We start from the raw sequence: 15,034 nt of genomic DNA, 5'->3' as shown, positions 1-15,034 counted from the left end.
CCCTGTCACTGTAATAACTTTCTGTGGTCAGATTCTTTTGTGGTTGTGGTTGTTTGATCACCTCTTTTGGCCTTTTCCTTTTCTCTTAAATTTGAACTCTGCTCACGGCGGGGGAAGAGGCAGTGGCTCGGGCATCCTGTGCCAGGGGCTGCAGGCCCTGGCTGTTTACCTGGTATGCACTGATGTTGCCTTGAGGCCCGGGGGGGACTGTTGTGTCTGGTGCTGCACTGAGAGGGTGGGATGGGGGTGGCTGGCAGCCTACCTGGCACTGACCTGGGATGCTGGCGCTGGTGTCTGGCATGTGCTGAGGCTGCTGGGGTGTTTCTGCATACCCCCAGAACTAAACGGAAGCACTCTGCAGTCTGGCCACCGGAGGTTGCCTGTTTGACCTGGGCTACACTAAGCACCTTGCGGTTCTCAGAACTGCAGTCTGCCCATTCCCCTGGCTATGCTGAGGTACATGGGGGGATCCTGGCATTGGTGTTAGCCTGCTCCGCCACATTGGGGCTCAGGATCTCCCACTGGCTTGCTGAGGCGGGGATTGCTGCTGGCTGCTGGGATGCTTCCTGCCCTGTACTACACTCCCTTTTTGCATGAGTGAGACAGACCTTTCCTGCTGATCTTCCAAGTTTCTTGAGCTAAAAGATGGTTTAACTCCATCTTTTTGTCGCTCCAAGATTTATTTTGGGGTGCTATTTTATGGTTGTTTGGAAGAAAATATAGGAGAGTTATGGTGATTACTGCTTACTCCATCATCTTGGCTCCCAGAAGTCTCACCTTGAATGTTTTGAACCTGGAATAGCTATGCTGGGGTCCCATGTATGTAAGGGAGAGCCCAGTGCTATATGTGAAAAAGATCTGGGCATGTTAATAAGCTCCAAACCCAATGTGAGTGAATTTTGGATGTAGTAACCAAAAAAGGAAGTATGATCTTAGGTTGCATTATGAGAAACATGGTCTCTCCCTCTAGTGAGGTGATAGTTTTGATCCAACTCTGCCTAGGTCTGCCGTATTGTATTCAATGACGGGTTGTTTTTTTTTTTCTTTTGGCTAGGCAGTGGGGTTAAGTGACTTGCCCAGGGTCACACAGCTAGTATGTGTCTGAGGCTGGATTTGAACTCAGGTCCTCCTGAATCCAGGGCCGGTGCTCTATCCACCGTGCCATCTAGCTGCCCCTATTGTATTCAATTATGGACATCACATTTTAGTTCCTACTTGTCAGGGAAGTTGCAGTGAGGCTTCTGATCAGGCACAGCTTGGCTTCAAAGCATCCTGAGGTACCTAGATTCTGGGAGCTATGTGAAGGGGTGAACCCACCCCACCTTGTCTCACGGATCGGGTGAATCCAGGTGTCCTTTACCCATGTGATCCTGGGCTTGGCCATTTGCAACGTCCTCTTCTATTTCTATGTCATGAACCCCAAACCCTTTGAAGGCCTCTTCGCTCTAGCCATTGGCCAGCAAATTCAGACTTTCTCCCTATCCTCAGGGTAGAAGTGAAATTTCAGTTGTGTCCGACTCTTCATGACCCCATTTGAGGTTTTCTTGGCAAAGATACTGAAGTAGTTTGCCAACCACTGCAGTGGTGGACTAGTGCTTCTGGTATGAGGGCTGCCAAGACCTTTTTAGGGTCCTTTTCCACCTTTGGTGTCCACCTGGTTCACCTGCGGCTCCAAGAAGCTGTAGCGAACACCGGGGCTACGCTTCACTAAACCATTTTGGCAGACGGGCTAAACGAGGCTAAGAGTAATCAAGGGGTCTCAAACCCATCCGTGAGTTAGGAAGGGTGTCTACCCCAAGCATGTGAAGACAGTGGAATGGATGGAACAATGCGTTCCAATGGCGACAAAGGTAACCGAAGCAGGTGCTGTGGAGGGCTTAGAGCTTGGCTAGACACAAAAGACTTCAAGGTCCTCCACTGACTCTTGAGCCATGACCAGTCCTCTTGACTCTGTCCTGCCACGGAACTCCAATGACTCTGGAGGAGAAAGTGAGGCCGATGACTTCTCACAACTCTGCCTCACTTCAATCCAATTTCTGTGCAAGTCAAAAGACATCACCCATACCATTTCACCATTTCTACCTACTTCAAAGTCCTATGGCAACAGGCAAGAACAAAACAGCAGGTGTGGGTACACTGAGAGCTGTAGTCATGACCCTGCACACAGAAGGCCAGGATATAGGACTGTTCTCTCACTGGACTGAAGCAGTGCGATTTGGCAGCCCCTTGTCTCAGTCGCCTTTTTTAAGGACTGCACTGCTCCTGATGTGAGGAAGGGGCTAGAAAAGGTATCCTGAAAATCGTCTACTTTACTGGACCCTGATTACCACAGTAAGAAAATGTACAAATATTCTTGCAAAGATGATTCCATTCACCGTGGGTACGTGAAATGTGCACACACTTATGGACAACAAGAAATCCAGTACATCTGAAAGATGAGCAGCTCTTGTTGTGAGAGAACTCAGCAGGTATTGAGTCCAAACAGCAGCCCTGAGTGAAGCAAGGCTGGCAAATGAAGGCCAGCTTACTGAAGTTGGAGCTGGGTACATGTTTTTCTGGAGGGGCCACAGTGAAGGGGTGAGCTGTGAAGCTGATGTAGGTTTTGCAGTCAAAACTTATCTAAGTCTAACTTATTTAACTCCATCAAAAGTAAAGGACAAGAAAAGCTTAGAGAAATGCAGGATTCTTGGCTCAGTAAGAAGGCAGATGAACTTCAGTTTTATGCTGATGGTAAGCTTGTATGCCTCCCAAAAGGAATGAATGACAGGCTCATGACAATGCGATTGTCACTTATAAGAAAATGTCACGCCACCATCATCAGTGCCTATGCTCCCACATGATGAACCCTGATGAGGCCAAAGAAAAATTTTATGAAGACCTGGAGACCCTCATCATCAATGTGCCAAAAGAGGACTATATATTATATATATTTATTATATATTATAGTACTTTATAGTATAGTATAGTATAGTATATTTTATAATATTAGTATATATTATGATATATATTACATATATAATGTATATATATTATAATTCCAGGTGACTTTAATGCCAGAGTAGGCACAGACTACCAGACATGGCAGGGAGTCCTTGGGAGAAATGGAGTTGGAAACAGCAATGGCAGTGGTCACTTACTACTGAAGACTTGCACATCTCATGACCTTCTCATCACCAACACTGTTTTCTGTTCACCTGAACAAAATAAAACTTTGTGGATGCACCCTCACAACAAACATTGGCATTTAATAGACTATGTCATTGTAAGGAGAAGAGACAGGGTGTGAGAGTGATGAAGGCAATGTGTGGCACAGAGTGCTGGACTGATCGTAGACTTACCTTCTCTAGGCTAAACATTCCTGCTGAACATAGGCAGCAGCTTCGATGCAAGATGACTACCAGAAGAGTTAAATCAACAGACTCAAGCTCTTCTCTGAGTGGGAACAGGTTGTTGCTGCCTTGGAGGGAAAGCTGAGCTAGCCCACAGCTGGCAGCAGTGGAGCAGAAAAGGAGTGGGTGGTTTTCAGAGATCTGGTGTACAGCACTGCATTACTCATCTGGTTGTAAACATCAAGCTTGGTTTGACAAAAATGATGGCGAAACTCAGAAGCTGCTAAATGAAAAATGAGAACTCCGCAGGGTGTACCAGCAGGATAGTTCATCTGTCTCCAAGAAGGCAGCACTTAATTCCATCAAAAGTAAAGTACTAGTGAAGCTCAGAGAGATACAGGATTCTTGGCTCAGTAGGAAGGCAGATGAAATTAGGTTTTATGCTGGTGGTACCAATCCAAAGCACTTTTATGGTGCCCCGAAGGCTGTGTATGGGTCAAAGACCTAAGGTGCATCTCAACTACTCAGTGTTGATTGAGTCACATTGATTAGTGATAAGAACATGATCCTGGAGAAATGGGCTGAACACTTCCATGGTGTTCTGAACAGACAGTCAACAATGGTAAAGCCACTGATCTTATACCTCAGATGGAAGTCAGTCCCTCTCTAGCTGAACTCCCAACTGAAGAAGAGGTTTCGAATGCCATTAGGCTCCTCTGTTGTGGCAAAGTGCCAGGAGCTTATTCTATTCCAGCTGAGATTTACAAGGCTGAGGGTCCAATGCTCATATAAAAGCTGGTGGAAATTTTCTCGGTTACGTGGCGAAGAGGTTATCCTCCAGGAGTTCAAGGGTGCCTCCATGGTCCATGTCTCTAAAGAAAAAGGAAATAGGTTGTCCCACCACAATCACAGGGGTCTGTCTCTTTCTCTTAGTCATTATTGCCAGCAAGATTTTTGCTGGAGTCCTCCTTAATATTTCTTTGTTAATCTGGGCATTTTATATTTTTGTAAATATTCATCCATTTTTCTTGAATTGTCAGATTCATTGCCATATAATTGGGCAAAATAGCCCCTAGTAATTGCTTCAATTTCCTCTTCATTGGTGGTAAATTCATCCCTTTCATTTTTGATACTGGTAATTTGGTTTTCTCCTTTTTTTTCTTTTTTTTGGCTAGGCAACAGGATTAAGTGTCTTGCCCAGAGTCACACAGCTAGTAAGTGTCAACTGTCTACTCTGAGACTGGATTTGAACTCAGGTCCTCCTGAATCCAGGGCCAGTGCTCTATCCACTGTGCCACTAGATGTCCCTTCTTTCTTTTATAAAAATCAAATCTATTTTATTGTTTTGCCCCCCATAAAACCAGCTTTTAGTTTTATTAGTTCAATGGTTTTCTTACTTTCACTTTTTTAATCTGTCTTTTGATTTTTCAGGATTTCCAATTTGGTGTTTAATTGGGGTTTTTGAATTTTTCTTTTTCTAGGTTTTTTTTTTGTATGCCCAGTTTATTGATCTGCTCTTTCTCTAGTTTATTGATGTAAGCATTTAGAGATATAAAATTTCCCCTAAGCATTGCTTTGGCTGAATCCCATAAATATTGTTATGTTGTTTCATCGTCGTCATTCTCTTTAATAAAATTATTGATTGTTTCTATGATTTGTTCTTTGATGCACTTATTCTTCAGATTAGATTATTTAGTTTCTAATTAATTTTTATTCTGCCTTTCCACTGCCCTTTATTAAATGTAATTTCTATTGCACTGTGATCTGGGAAAGATACATTTAATATTTTTGCTTTTCTGCATTCGATTGTGAGGTTTTTATGCCCTAACACGTGCTCAATTTTTTGTGGAGGTGCCATGTACCACTAAGAAAAAGGCATTACTTTCTATTCCTATTCAATTTCTCTCCAGAAGTCTTTTCTAACTTTTCTAAAATTCTCTTCATCTCCTTAACTACCTTCTTGCTTTTGTCTTTTGTAGATTTATCTAGTTCTGAGGGGAAAATTGAAGTGCCCCACTAGTATAGTGTTACTGTCTATTTTCTCCTGTAACTCATGTAACTTCTTGAAAAATTTGAATGTTATAATATTTGGTGCATATATATCTAGTATTGATATTACTTTATTGTCTATGATAACTTTAGCAAGATACAGTTTCCTTCATTATTTCTCTTAATCAAGAGGCAGCTAGGTGGTACAGTGGATAAAGCACCAGCCCTGGATTCAGGAGGACCTCAGTTCAAATCCAACCTCAGACACATAACACTTACTATCTGTGAGACCCTGGGCAAGTCACTTGACCCCATTGCCTAGCCAAAAAAGGGGAAAAAAAAAGTAAACTTTATCTCTCTTAGTTAGATCTATTTTTGCTTTGTCTGATTATGATCACTATCCCCGAGTATTTTTTTTGCTTGAACTGAAGTATAATAGATTCTGCTCTAGCTCCTTATCTCAACTCTGTGTGTCTTGTATTTCAAATGAGTTTCTTGTAAACAGCATATTGTAGGATTCTGGTTTTTAATTCATTCTGCCATCTGCTTCCATTTTATAAGTGAGTTCATTCCATTCACATTTATAGTTACCGTAACTAGTTGTGTTATTTCCCTCCATCCTATTTTTCCCTTGTCTGTCCTTCTCTCTCTCTCTTACCTTTTATCCTTTTCCTCCTCACAAGTGTTTTACTTCTGAGCACTGCCTCCCCCAATCTACCCTCCCTTCTATCAGTCCCCACCCCCCTTCCCTTCTATCCCCATCCCTTTTTATTTCCCAATAGGGTGAGATAGATTTCTAAATCCAACTAAATATGTGTGTTAGTCTCTCTTTGAGCCAATGCTGATGAGAGTTAAGGTTCAAGCGTTGCCTACCACCGCACCCCCACCTTCCCCTCCACTGTAATAGCTCTTTCTTGAATCTCTTTTATGTGAGATAACTTAACTTACTCCATTCTATCTTCCCATTCCCTCTTCTCCCAGTACAATCTTCTTTCTCACCCCTTAATTGTTTTTTTTTGTTTGTTTTTTATTTTTTGTTTTGGATATCATCCCATTATAGTCAACTCATACCCATACCTTCTGTCTATGTATACTCCTAATTGCCCTAATAGTGATAAAGTTCTTAACAGTTACAAATATCATCTTGCCATGTAGGAATACAAACAGTTTAACCTTATTGAATCTCTTGTGTTTTCTCTTTCCTGTTTACCTTTTTATGCTTCTCTGGAGTCCTGTATTTGAAGATCAAAATTTTTATTCAGCTCTGGTCTTTTAATTAGGAATGCTTGAAATTTCTCTATTTCATTAAATATCTATGTTCCCCCTGAAGGATTATACTCATTTTTGCTGCTTAGGTGATTCTTGCTTGTAATCCTAGGGTGTTTTTGGTTGTTTGTTTGGTTTTTTGCCTCCAAGAATATTATATTTCAAACCCTCCAGTTCTTTAACATAGGAGCTGCTAAATCCTGACTATGGCTCCACAATATTTGAATTGTTTCTTTCTGGCTGCTTGCAATGTTTTCTCCTTGGCCTGGGAGCTCTGGAATTTGGCTACAATACTCTTAGGAGTTTTCGTTTTGGGATCTCTTTCAGGTGATAATTGGTGGATTCTTTCAATTTCTATTTTGCCCTCTGGTTCTAGGATATCAGGGCAGTTTTCCTTCGTAATTTAAAAAAATGATATATAGGCTCTTTTTTTTTTCCATCATGACTTTCTAATAATTCTTAAATGATCTCTCCTGGATCTATTTTCCAGGTTACTTGTTTTTCCAATGAGAAATTTCAGGTTTTCTTCTATTTTTTCATTCTTTTGATTTTGTTTTATCATTTTTTGATGTCTCATGGAGTCATCAGCTTCTCCTTGCCCAATTGTGCTCTTTAAGGAATTATTTTCTTCAGTGAGCTTTTATACTTGCTTTTCCATCTGGCCAGTTCTACTTTTTATGAAGTTTTCTTCAGTGAATTTTTATACTTCCTTTTCCATTTGGCCAATTCTATTTTTCAAAGAGTCATTTTCTTTAGTGAATTTTTGTATATCTTTTTCCATTTTTGTGCTTTCTTTAGCAAGTTGTTGACTCTTTTTTCATGATTCTCTTGCATTGCTCTCATTTCTTTTCCCAATTTTTCTTCTACTTCTCTTATTTGCTTTTTAAAATCATTTTTGAGCTCTTCCAAGAGTTCTTTTCTGGGAGGCCTGAGACCAATTTACATTTTTCCTTGAAGCTTTACACGTAACCATTTTGACATTGTTGTTCTCTTCTAAGTTGGTGCCTTGATCCCCCCTGCCACATTAGTAACTTTCTGCAGTCAGGTTCTTTTTCTGTTGTTTTTTGTTTGTTTGTTTGCTCATTTTTTCCTGCCTATTTTATGACCTTCTGCTTTTACATAAGAGTTGGGCTCTGCTCCTGCATTGTCCCTAGCTTCTTGTGCCAGGGCTTGGGGTTTGCTACAGGCTTGCACTGGAAGGGGCCTACTTGCTGGGTTGTAGTGGGTTCAGGACCTCCCTGTTGGCTTGTGCTAGGAGTGAGGTTTTGCTGCTGGCTTGCCCCTGGAGTAAGGCCTTGCTGCTGGCCCCATGAGGTGCAGCCTGCTGCTGCTGCTTGCCAACCAAGCTCCCTTCCCACCCCAGGGAGACACACCTTTCCTGCTGAGCCTCTGAGCTGTCCCGTGATGCTAAGCTGATGCACCACTCCAAAATGTGTTGTGAGGCATTATTGTGAGGTTGTCTGCAGGGAAATCTTGGAGGGCATCAGGGAGTTCCTGCCTCACTCTGCCATCCTGACACTGGAAGTTGGGGATCATTCTTCATTATTATGGTTGTTGTTAGAGGAAACAGCTCTGGATTTGGAGTTCAATGACCTGAGTTTAAATGTCAACTTTTGTACTTGCAAACTGTATGACTTTGTACTAATACTGACCTCAGTTTTCTCATCTGTGAAATGAAAGGGTTGGGCTAAAGAATCTTCAAGGCTCCTTCCAGCTTTAAATCCCATGATCCTATGAACTGCTGGGCTCTCATGCATCCCAGTATCACCAGAGTGGTTCTGGCTGGTGTCTTCTGCCTCTCTGCCTTTCTGGGCGATGTGAGGATCCAAGCCCATGGGAATGAAAGGGCTTGTGGCTGGTCATGGCAAAGGGCTAGGTGCCTGGGTGACCTGGGAAATTGTTAGTGAGGATGGGTAGGAAGCATAGACAGGCCTCTGCACCAGAGAGAACCAAAGATGCCCTATTCTACTAGGACAGAGAGAAAAGGATACGATCTAGGCTCTATCTACCCTCCCCATTCCACAGTAAAGCAAAATTTTAAAAATCTAGCTCTGTTACTTCTATCAGGTGAGAACATCTTAATTGAATTAATTAATCAATCAATTAAAGCCCTGTTGTACCCTCCCATAAAGTCCCAAGCTAGTTTGGAAATCAGCATTCAAGTATTTGGCAATTTAGAGGGGGGAGAAGGTCTAGCCAAGGCGAGAGAGGTAATTGCTTTAGGAGAGAGGCAGAACTGAGCTTCTGTCTCCTTTCCACCCCCAACCAGGGGACAACCTTGTAGTTTTTGAGAGTGAAAGAGTTTGGACTTTTCATCAACATCTAACCAGTATCCCAGACACACTGGAGAAAGTCAATCTTGGGACTTTCTAAGGTGCCTGGAAGGAAGCCACCCCTTTCCATAGGGGAGCCTCATGAGGTCCCCATGAATGGGTGAGAAATGTACTTCCAGCAACCAAGGACTATGAGTCACCCACTGCCACATGTGATCTGATCTCTGTCTATAAGTTTCTAGCCCATTTTCATGTTCTTTGCTAATGTCTATCCATCCTCTTCCTCCCTCTTGCTGAAGAAGTATTAGTCTTTTCATAATTGCTTTAGGTGAAGAGTCCTTTATTTTGTTAACATTGTATGGGGTTTTTGTTTGGCTCTTTTTCAAATCTGTTATGGAGCATTTTACTGTTCTGAAAATGTGTTTTGAGGTGGGTTTTGAATAGGTGTTAATTGCTTTAAATGTATTCTTTCCCTTAAGCTGTGATTTTAGGATGCCAGTGTCTTTACACACATGGATCCTTGATAGATTTATGTTTTACTATGTCTTTTCTGGAAGAAGCCAAAGTATTTGTAAATATCACCTTTGCCCACTGGTACAATTCAACCTTTAAATCCAAGCTCATAGCTTTCATCTTCTGTCTTTCCTTGGCATGCATTAAGAGTTTTACACTTTTTGAGCCCAAAAGACATTCTGATATCACGAGAGAAAAGTTCCACGCGATGGAGATGCTGTTTAGAGTGGGGGTTTTTTCTTTCCCCAGTGGAGACGTATAACTTGTGTCATCCCTGTACATCAAACAATTAACATGATGCTTTGGTAGAGTACCTTTCCTTAATTTAAAGTCAAACTTAGTTCTTTTCAGGAGTGATGATGGATTTAAGGCAAGGTAGAACTGTAGCAGGCTTTTTCCTGGAAGATGTTGTGTTTTATATCAATTGTTTTTCACAGTATTGTGCTCATGGCATATTTGAAGAAGAGAAGATTTTTCCATGTGGATACCTAACACTCTAACTTTCTCACTATTCTTGCATATTTTTATTTTTTTTAGACCATGGTCCACAGTATATTCTAAATTGATGTGTAGTCTTAATAATAAAGGTCATACCATAAAAAAATGAGAAGAGTAGGGGCAACTAGGTGGAGCAGGGGATAGAGTACCAGCCCTGGAGTCAAGAGGACCTGAGTTCAAATCTGGATTCAGACACATAACACTCACTGGCTGTATGACTCTGGGCAAGTCACTTAACCCCAAATGCTTCACCAAAAAAAAAAAATGAGAAGAGGGGGAGATCATATACTTTTCCACAGCAAGGAAATGTATTTTAACCAACCAAGAAATATAGGCAATTACGAGACAAAATAGATAAGCTTGATTATACAAAACTGAAAGCCTTTGCACAAACACAACCAATGCCTGCATATTGTCTATATGTTATTCACAATACACAACAAAGTCATGAGTGTCAAACGACGTCAAAGGTGAAGTGTAAACATTGCCATGCTTTCAGGTAACTTGTTCAATAATTACCAAATCCTTGTATCCCCTTAACTATTTTACTTTTGCTGTTATTAATTAAAAATATCAAAATTTTTGATATAATTTATTTTCCAGATTCCATAACATTTTTCTTCTTCATTGTCTTTAATCAGCAGGTATGGTGCTCAAGTTTTCTACTGCCCATACTAATTAGACATGGATTTTCCATAGTTTTCTCAAGCCTCTCCTGCCATGGTAATGTTTGATGTACAACACTTTTAGGAGGATTCCTAGATAGCTCTGCCTTACCTCTTATGATCCCTACCATGGTGCAACAGCTGCACCATATATTGTTGTGTGCAAGTCCAGGAATGTTTTTTATAATCTCTAATACTGTTGGAGAATATATTCATTCATGATGGATATATCACAGATAGGGAATGGACCTGTGATTTCACTGGTATAGAGAACTGTCTAGTGACGAAACTCTCTCTGCCCTTGTAGGTTGGCACTTGCTCTGCAATTTATAGTTATAGTTACCCGGAACACCAAGAGGGTAAGTGACTTGCCTAGGGCCCCACAGCCAGTATGTGTAGAAGGCAAACTTAAACCTAGGTTTTCCTGGCTTCAAAGTTGGTTCCCTACCCACTAGGCTGCACTGCCTCTCAGAGCAGATAAAAATTATTTTAAAATTATAAAAATCACTCTGTTTGGGGATATTTGGTCTAATAGTTGGCTTTGTTCCATCAAAATAAAAAAGGGCTTTACAGAATTCCTTTCTAAGTATGCCTATCTCTTTTTCAAAATCACTGGAAATGTTGGTATTGCTATTGCCATCTGTCTCATCATAAAGTGGAACTTCTGGAGTTTCAAGTGTAGATTAGAAAACTTTCAAGTCCTCCAGTTTCCACCTTTTCAGACTTAAGTCACTGCTCAATTTTTACTTCTATTTCCTCTAATCTGGACTTAGGAATGAAGATATTTCTTACGATTGCCCTACATCAATCCCAACATGTCGTTATGTGACTAGGAGGGAGGTTATCATTGACAAAAAAAACATCCTCAGGTCCTCGCCTGTAATTGGCAAGATCTCCTTTGAGTTTGTTTATTTTGTAGCTCTGGTGTATAATTAAAGCATCTACGTCTTTGATCCATTTCATGCCTGTGGTTGGTCCACATTAATGGTTTACTCAACACCAAAGCATTTCTAGGAGGTGGGGAGGTGGTATTTCTGATTGTTTCAAGGTATCTTGGCTGGGGCAGCTGAATGGTACAGTGCACAGAACACCGGGCCTGGAGTTCTGATCTCAGACTCTTACTAGCTGTGTGACCTTAGGCAAGTCACTTAACTCTGTTTTCCTCCATTTCCTCATCTGTAAAATGAGCTGGAGAAGGAAATGGCAAACCATTCCAGTATCTTGGCCAAGAAAACCCCAAATGGGGTCCTGAAGAGTTGGAAACCACTGAAATGATTGAACAAGAACATATTGGGACAGAGGAGCATCCTTTGCCTCACTCTGCTCCATATCAAGCTGAATATCCTAAGGATTCTGAGCAAGGTTAACCTGAAACCTGATGCCACTAGGTTTACTTCTTAGATTCAGGGCAGTAGTCATGTCACACTAGATGGAGTTGCACCTAATTCGTGGAATTGCTAGAGCCCAGCTGGCTGATGTTTCAGGGCTCCTGCCAAACCTTCTCAACTACCACAGTGGTCTCAGGACACACAGTCTCTGCAGAAAATCAGCCCAGCTAACATCCCTCACTTTCTAACGGAGTCCAAACCTCCCCCTTCTCATGTCACATACCATTCATTAGGCTTTTAAGGAGCTATTATTAATAATTATTATCCCCAGTTGATGGAGGAGGAAACTGGAATTATAATTATTAAGTTTGCAGTCTACTACAGGTGTGAATTGGGGCCTATAAGGTGGGGAGAGTGTTGGTCATGGGCCTGGGCTGACCTATTTATTCAAGGGGGCCACAAAAACACTTGATTCTCTCTACCCCCAAATTACCAGCCCAGAAGAGAGACTTACCTGGTCCACTTAAGAAAGGGGTATCAATCCCTATCTGTTTTAGAGCCCGATCCCATATTAAAAGTGCTAGGCTTGGCATCAGGAAGATCTGAATTCAAATCCAGCCTCAGAGATTTATTAGCTATGTGACTCTGGGCAAGTCACTTATCTACTGTCTGCCTCAGTTTCTTCAACCATAAAAAGGGAACATAATCTCACCTACCTTCCAGGGTTGCTGTAAGGATTAAATGGTGCATTGGTAGAATACTATGTGCCTGGCACATAGTAGGTACTTAATACTTGTTTTCTTTCTTCCTTCCTTCCTCCAAAGAAGATTAGTGATGAGGCAGCTAGGTGGTGCAGTGGATACAGCACTGGCCCTGGAGTCAGCAGGATCTGAGTTCAAATCCAGCCTCAGACACATAAGACTCACTAGCTGTGTGACCCTGGGCAAGTCGCTTAACCCCAATTGCCTCACCAAAAACAAAACTGACAGACAAACAACCCAAAGAAGATTAGTGTTTCAGGCCTCTCATTATCCACTTGGTATTGCTGCTATCATCTCCAAGCACACAAGATGACAAGCTGATAAATTCTGCCTAAATTCTTAGATCCCATGATTTCTCTCCTTCAGGGCCAGTCAGTGACTAGGGGGTTTAGGTCAAGTATAAAAACAGGAGCCATGGAGATAAAACACCAAAAATTTATTCAGGGAATTAAATGGAAAAAATACCCTTGTAGAACAATCTATTGTAATTTTGTTTTGTTTCTCAAAAACTCGAAGAAATACAGTTAGGCGACCATAATATATACTTTATATTCCATAGTTGGGGGTTACAGGGTCTGAAAATGTCATTCTGTGCTTCAGTACAATCGAAAATAAATAGATTTGTTGCTCATTCTTCCTCAAGGCAGTTAAATACTCATGCAAACCCAATGTGCCCCTGCTTGCTGGCGCTCCTGAGGTTGGCCCCTTGCTCGGCATTCTGGGAACAGCCCAAACCTAGAACATCCTACCCCCAGGCTTGGCAAAGGGCATCCAGACCATCGAAAGCTCCCAAGGTTGAGCCTCCCTCCAATCCCTCTGGGACACCTGGGACCCGCATCCCCTCTCCATCGAACTTGGTCCAGGATGCCCTCCAGGACTCAATGGTTCAGGAGAGAATATCTTAACCAAGAAGGAGGTCAAATTTTCCTCCCTGATGTGCCCATGATCCTGGGAAGCAGATAAATACATTTATTTCTCTAGGCATCTATAGGGTATGGTTTGTACAACATTGAAATTAGCATGAGAAAGGAAGAAAGTCAGGGTTGTTTCTTTAGCGGAAACATAGCAGCGTGGGGTATGTGGGTGGGGGGGAGGTGTGGTGGTGCTCTCTGTAAAGAAGGATTGGAGAGCCCCAGCCTGGCTGAGTCTGGCTCTGGGGAGGACCTCTAGCCTCCCCACCCTCAGGCCCAGATTGGTGTCTGGGCCTGAGATGTTGGCTTATCATAGTTACAAGGACTGCTGGGGTCTGGCTCCGTACAGACACAAGACAGGACAGTGGGCCAAATGAACAGCCAGGCTCTGGAGGGGTAAGTAGGCAGCGGGGATGGTGGGGGGTTAAGGCAACATGCGTGCACGCCCTGGTGGAGAGGGAAGATGGGGGCAGCCATGGGCTGGGGGCTGGGAGTGAGGGAACAGCCATTGGCAAGCAGGGCCTCTTGGATTTCAGGCTGGTGGACCCTCAGTGCAATCCCTGCTCAGGATCAACCCCTTTCCCCACCCCCCAACCCCATGCAACCTGAAACCTCTTAAATTACCTGAAGCCAAAAACCTAGCATAAAGGAATGGATATTTAAAGTGCTGTGGTTCGATATATGTGGCGAGTGAAAGGAGAGGGCATACTCCTTACCCAGGTGGCAGGAGCTATGGATTGAGTGACCCCCCACTGATGGAGGGAATTGGGGAAACTCTCAGGCTGTCTCTTCTGAGCACCGTGGCATCTACGGACAAACACCATTTGGGGAAGCAGATCTGGGAACCAGGCAGAGAGGAATGAGGGCACAGCTTCCTAATGGCCACCTTTCTCCTTGGCTCTTCCATTGTTTCCAAGTCAGGCACTTCTTCCAAGTCAGAACTGGGTCAGGTCTGTTCCAGAGGAAGGACTCAGGCCCTGGGGTTATCCACAGCTACTACAAGCAGCTCCTTGGCATCATTCCCGAGAGGTGATTCACAAACCTTCTCTCTCACAACTCTCTGCCATCTTCCACCCCCATCCCACCCCCTAGTGCTTCTGACAACCCTGAAAAAAGGGGATTCTCAAGACACAGGAGGAATCACTTGGTGCTCTGATTCGAATCAGGATGACACAGACTTCTGGTGGGGGGCACTGTGCCTGTCTTGGCTTCTCCTCTAGACAGGAGGTTTGGTCCCATTCTAACAGTAGGGCAGGTACCTCAGGCACCACCCCACCCTCTGCTGGGGATCTGGGCTTCTTTGCCAAGAGGTGCAGACTAACACTTAGCTCTCCTTAGCATGGAGGGTCTCAAAGAAGAAAACACATTGCCATCACAGCATGAGCTAGGGCCACATTTTCCCAATCATCACCTGCCAGTATTGCCATCCCCCACCTCACCCCTTCCACACAGGGCCTAGTGAGAGGCAGATGCCCCCTGCATCTTTTCTCCCTGGCCCCCA

Source organism: Phascolarctos cinereus, unplaced genomic scaffold, assembly GCF_003287225.1.
Source record: "Phascolarctos cinereus isolate Bilbo 61053 unplaced genomic scaffold, phaCin_HiC Scaffold_4;HRSCAF=312, whole genome shotgun sequence".
Lineage (NCBI taxonomy): Eukaryota > Metazoa > Chordata > Mammalia > Diprotodontia > Phascolarctidae > Phascolarctos > Phascolarctos cinereus.
This window is presented reverse-complemented; position numbering follows the sequence as displayed.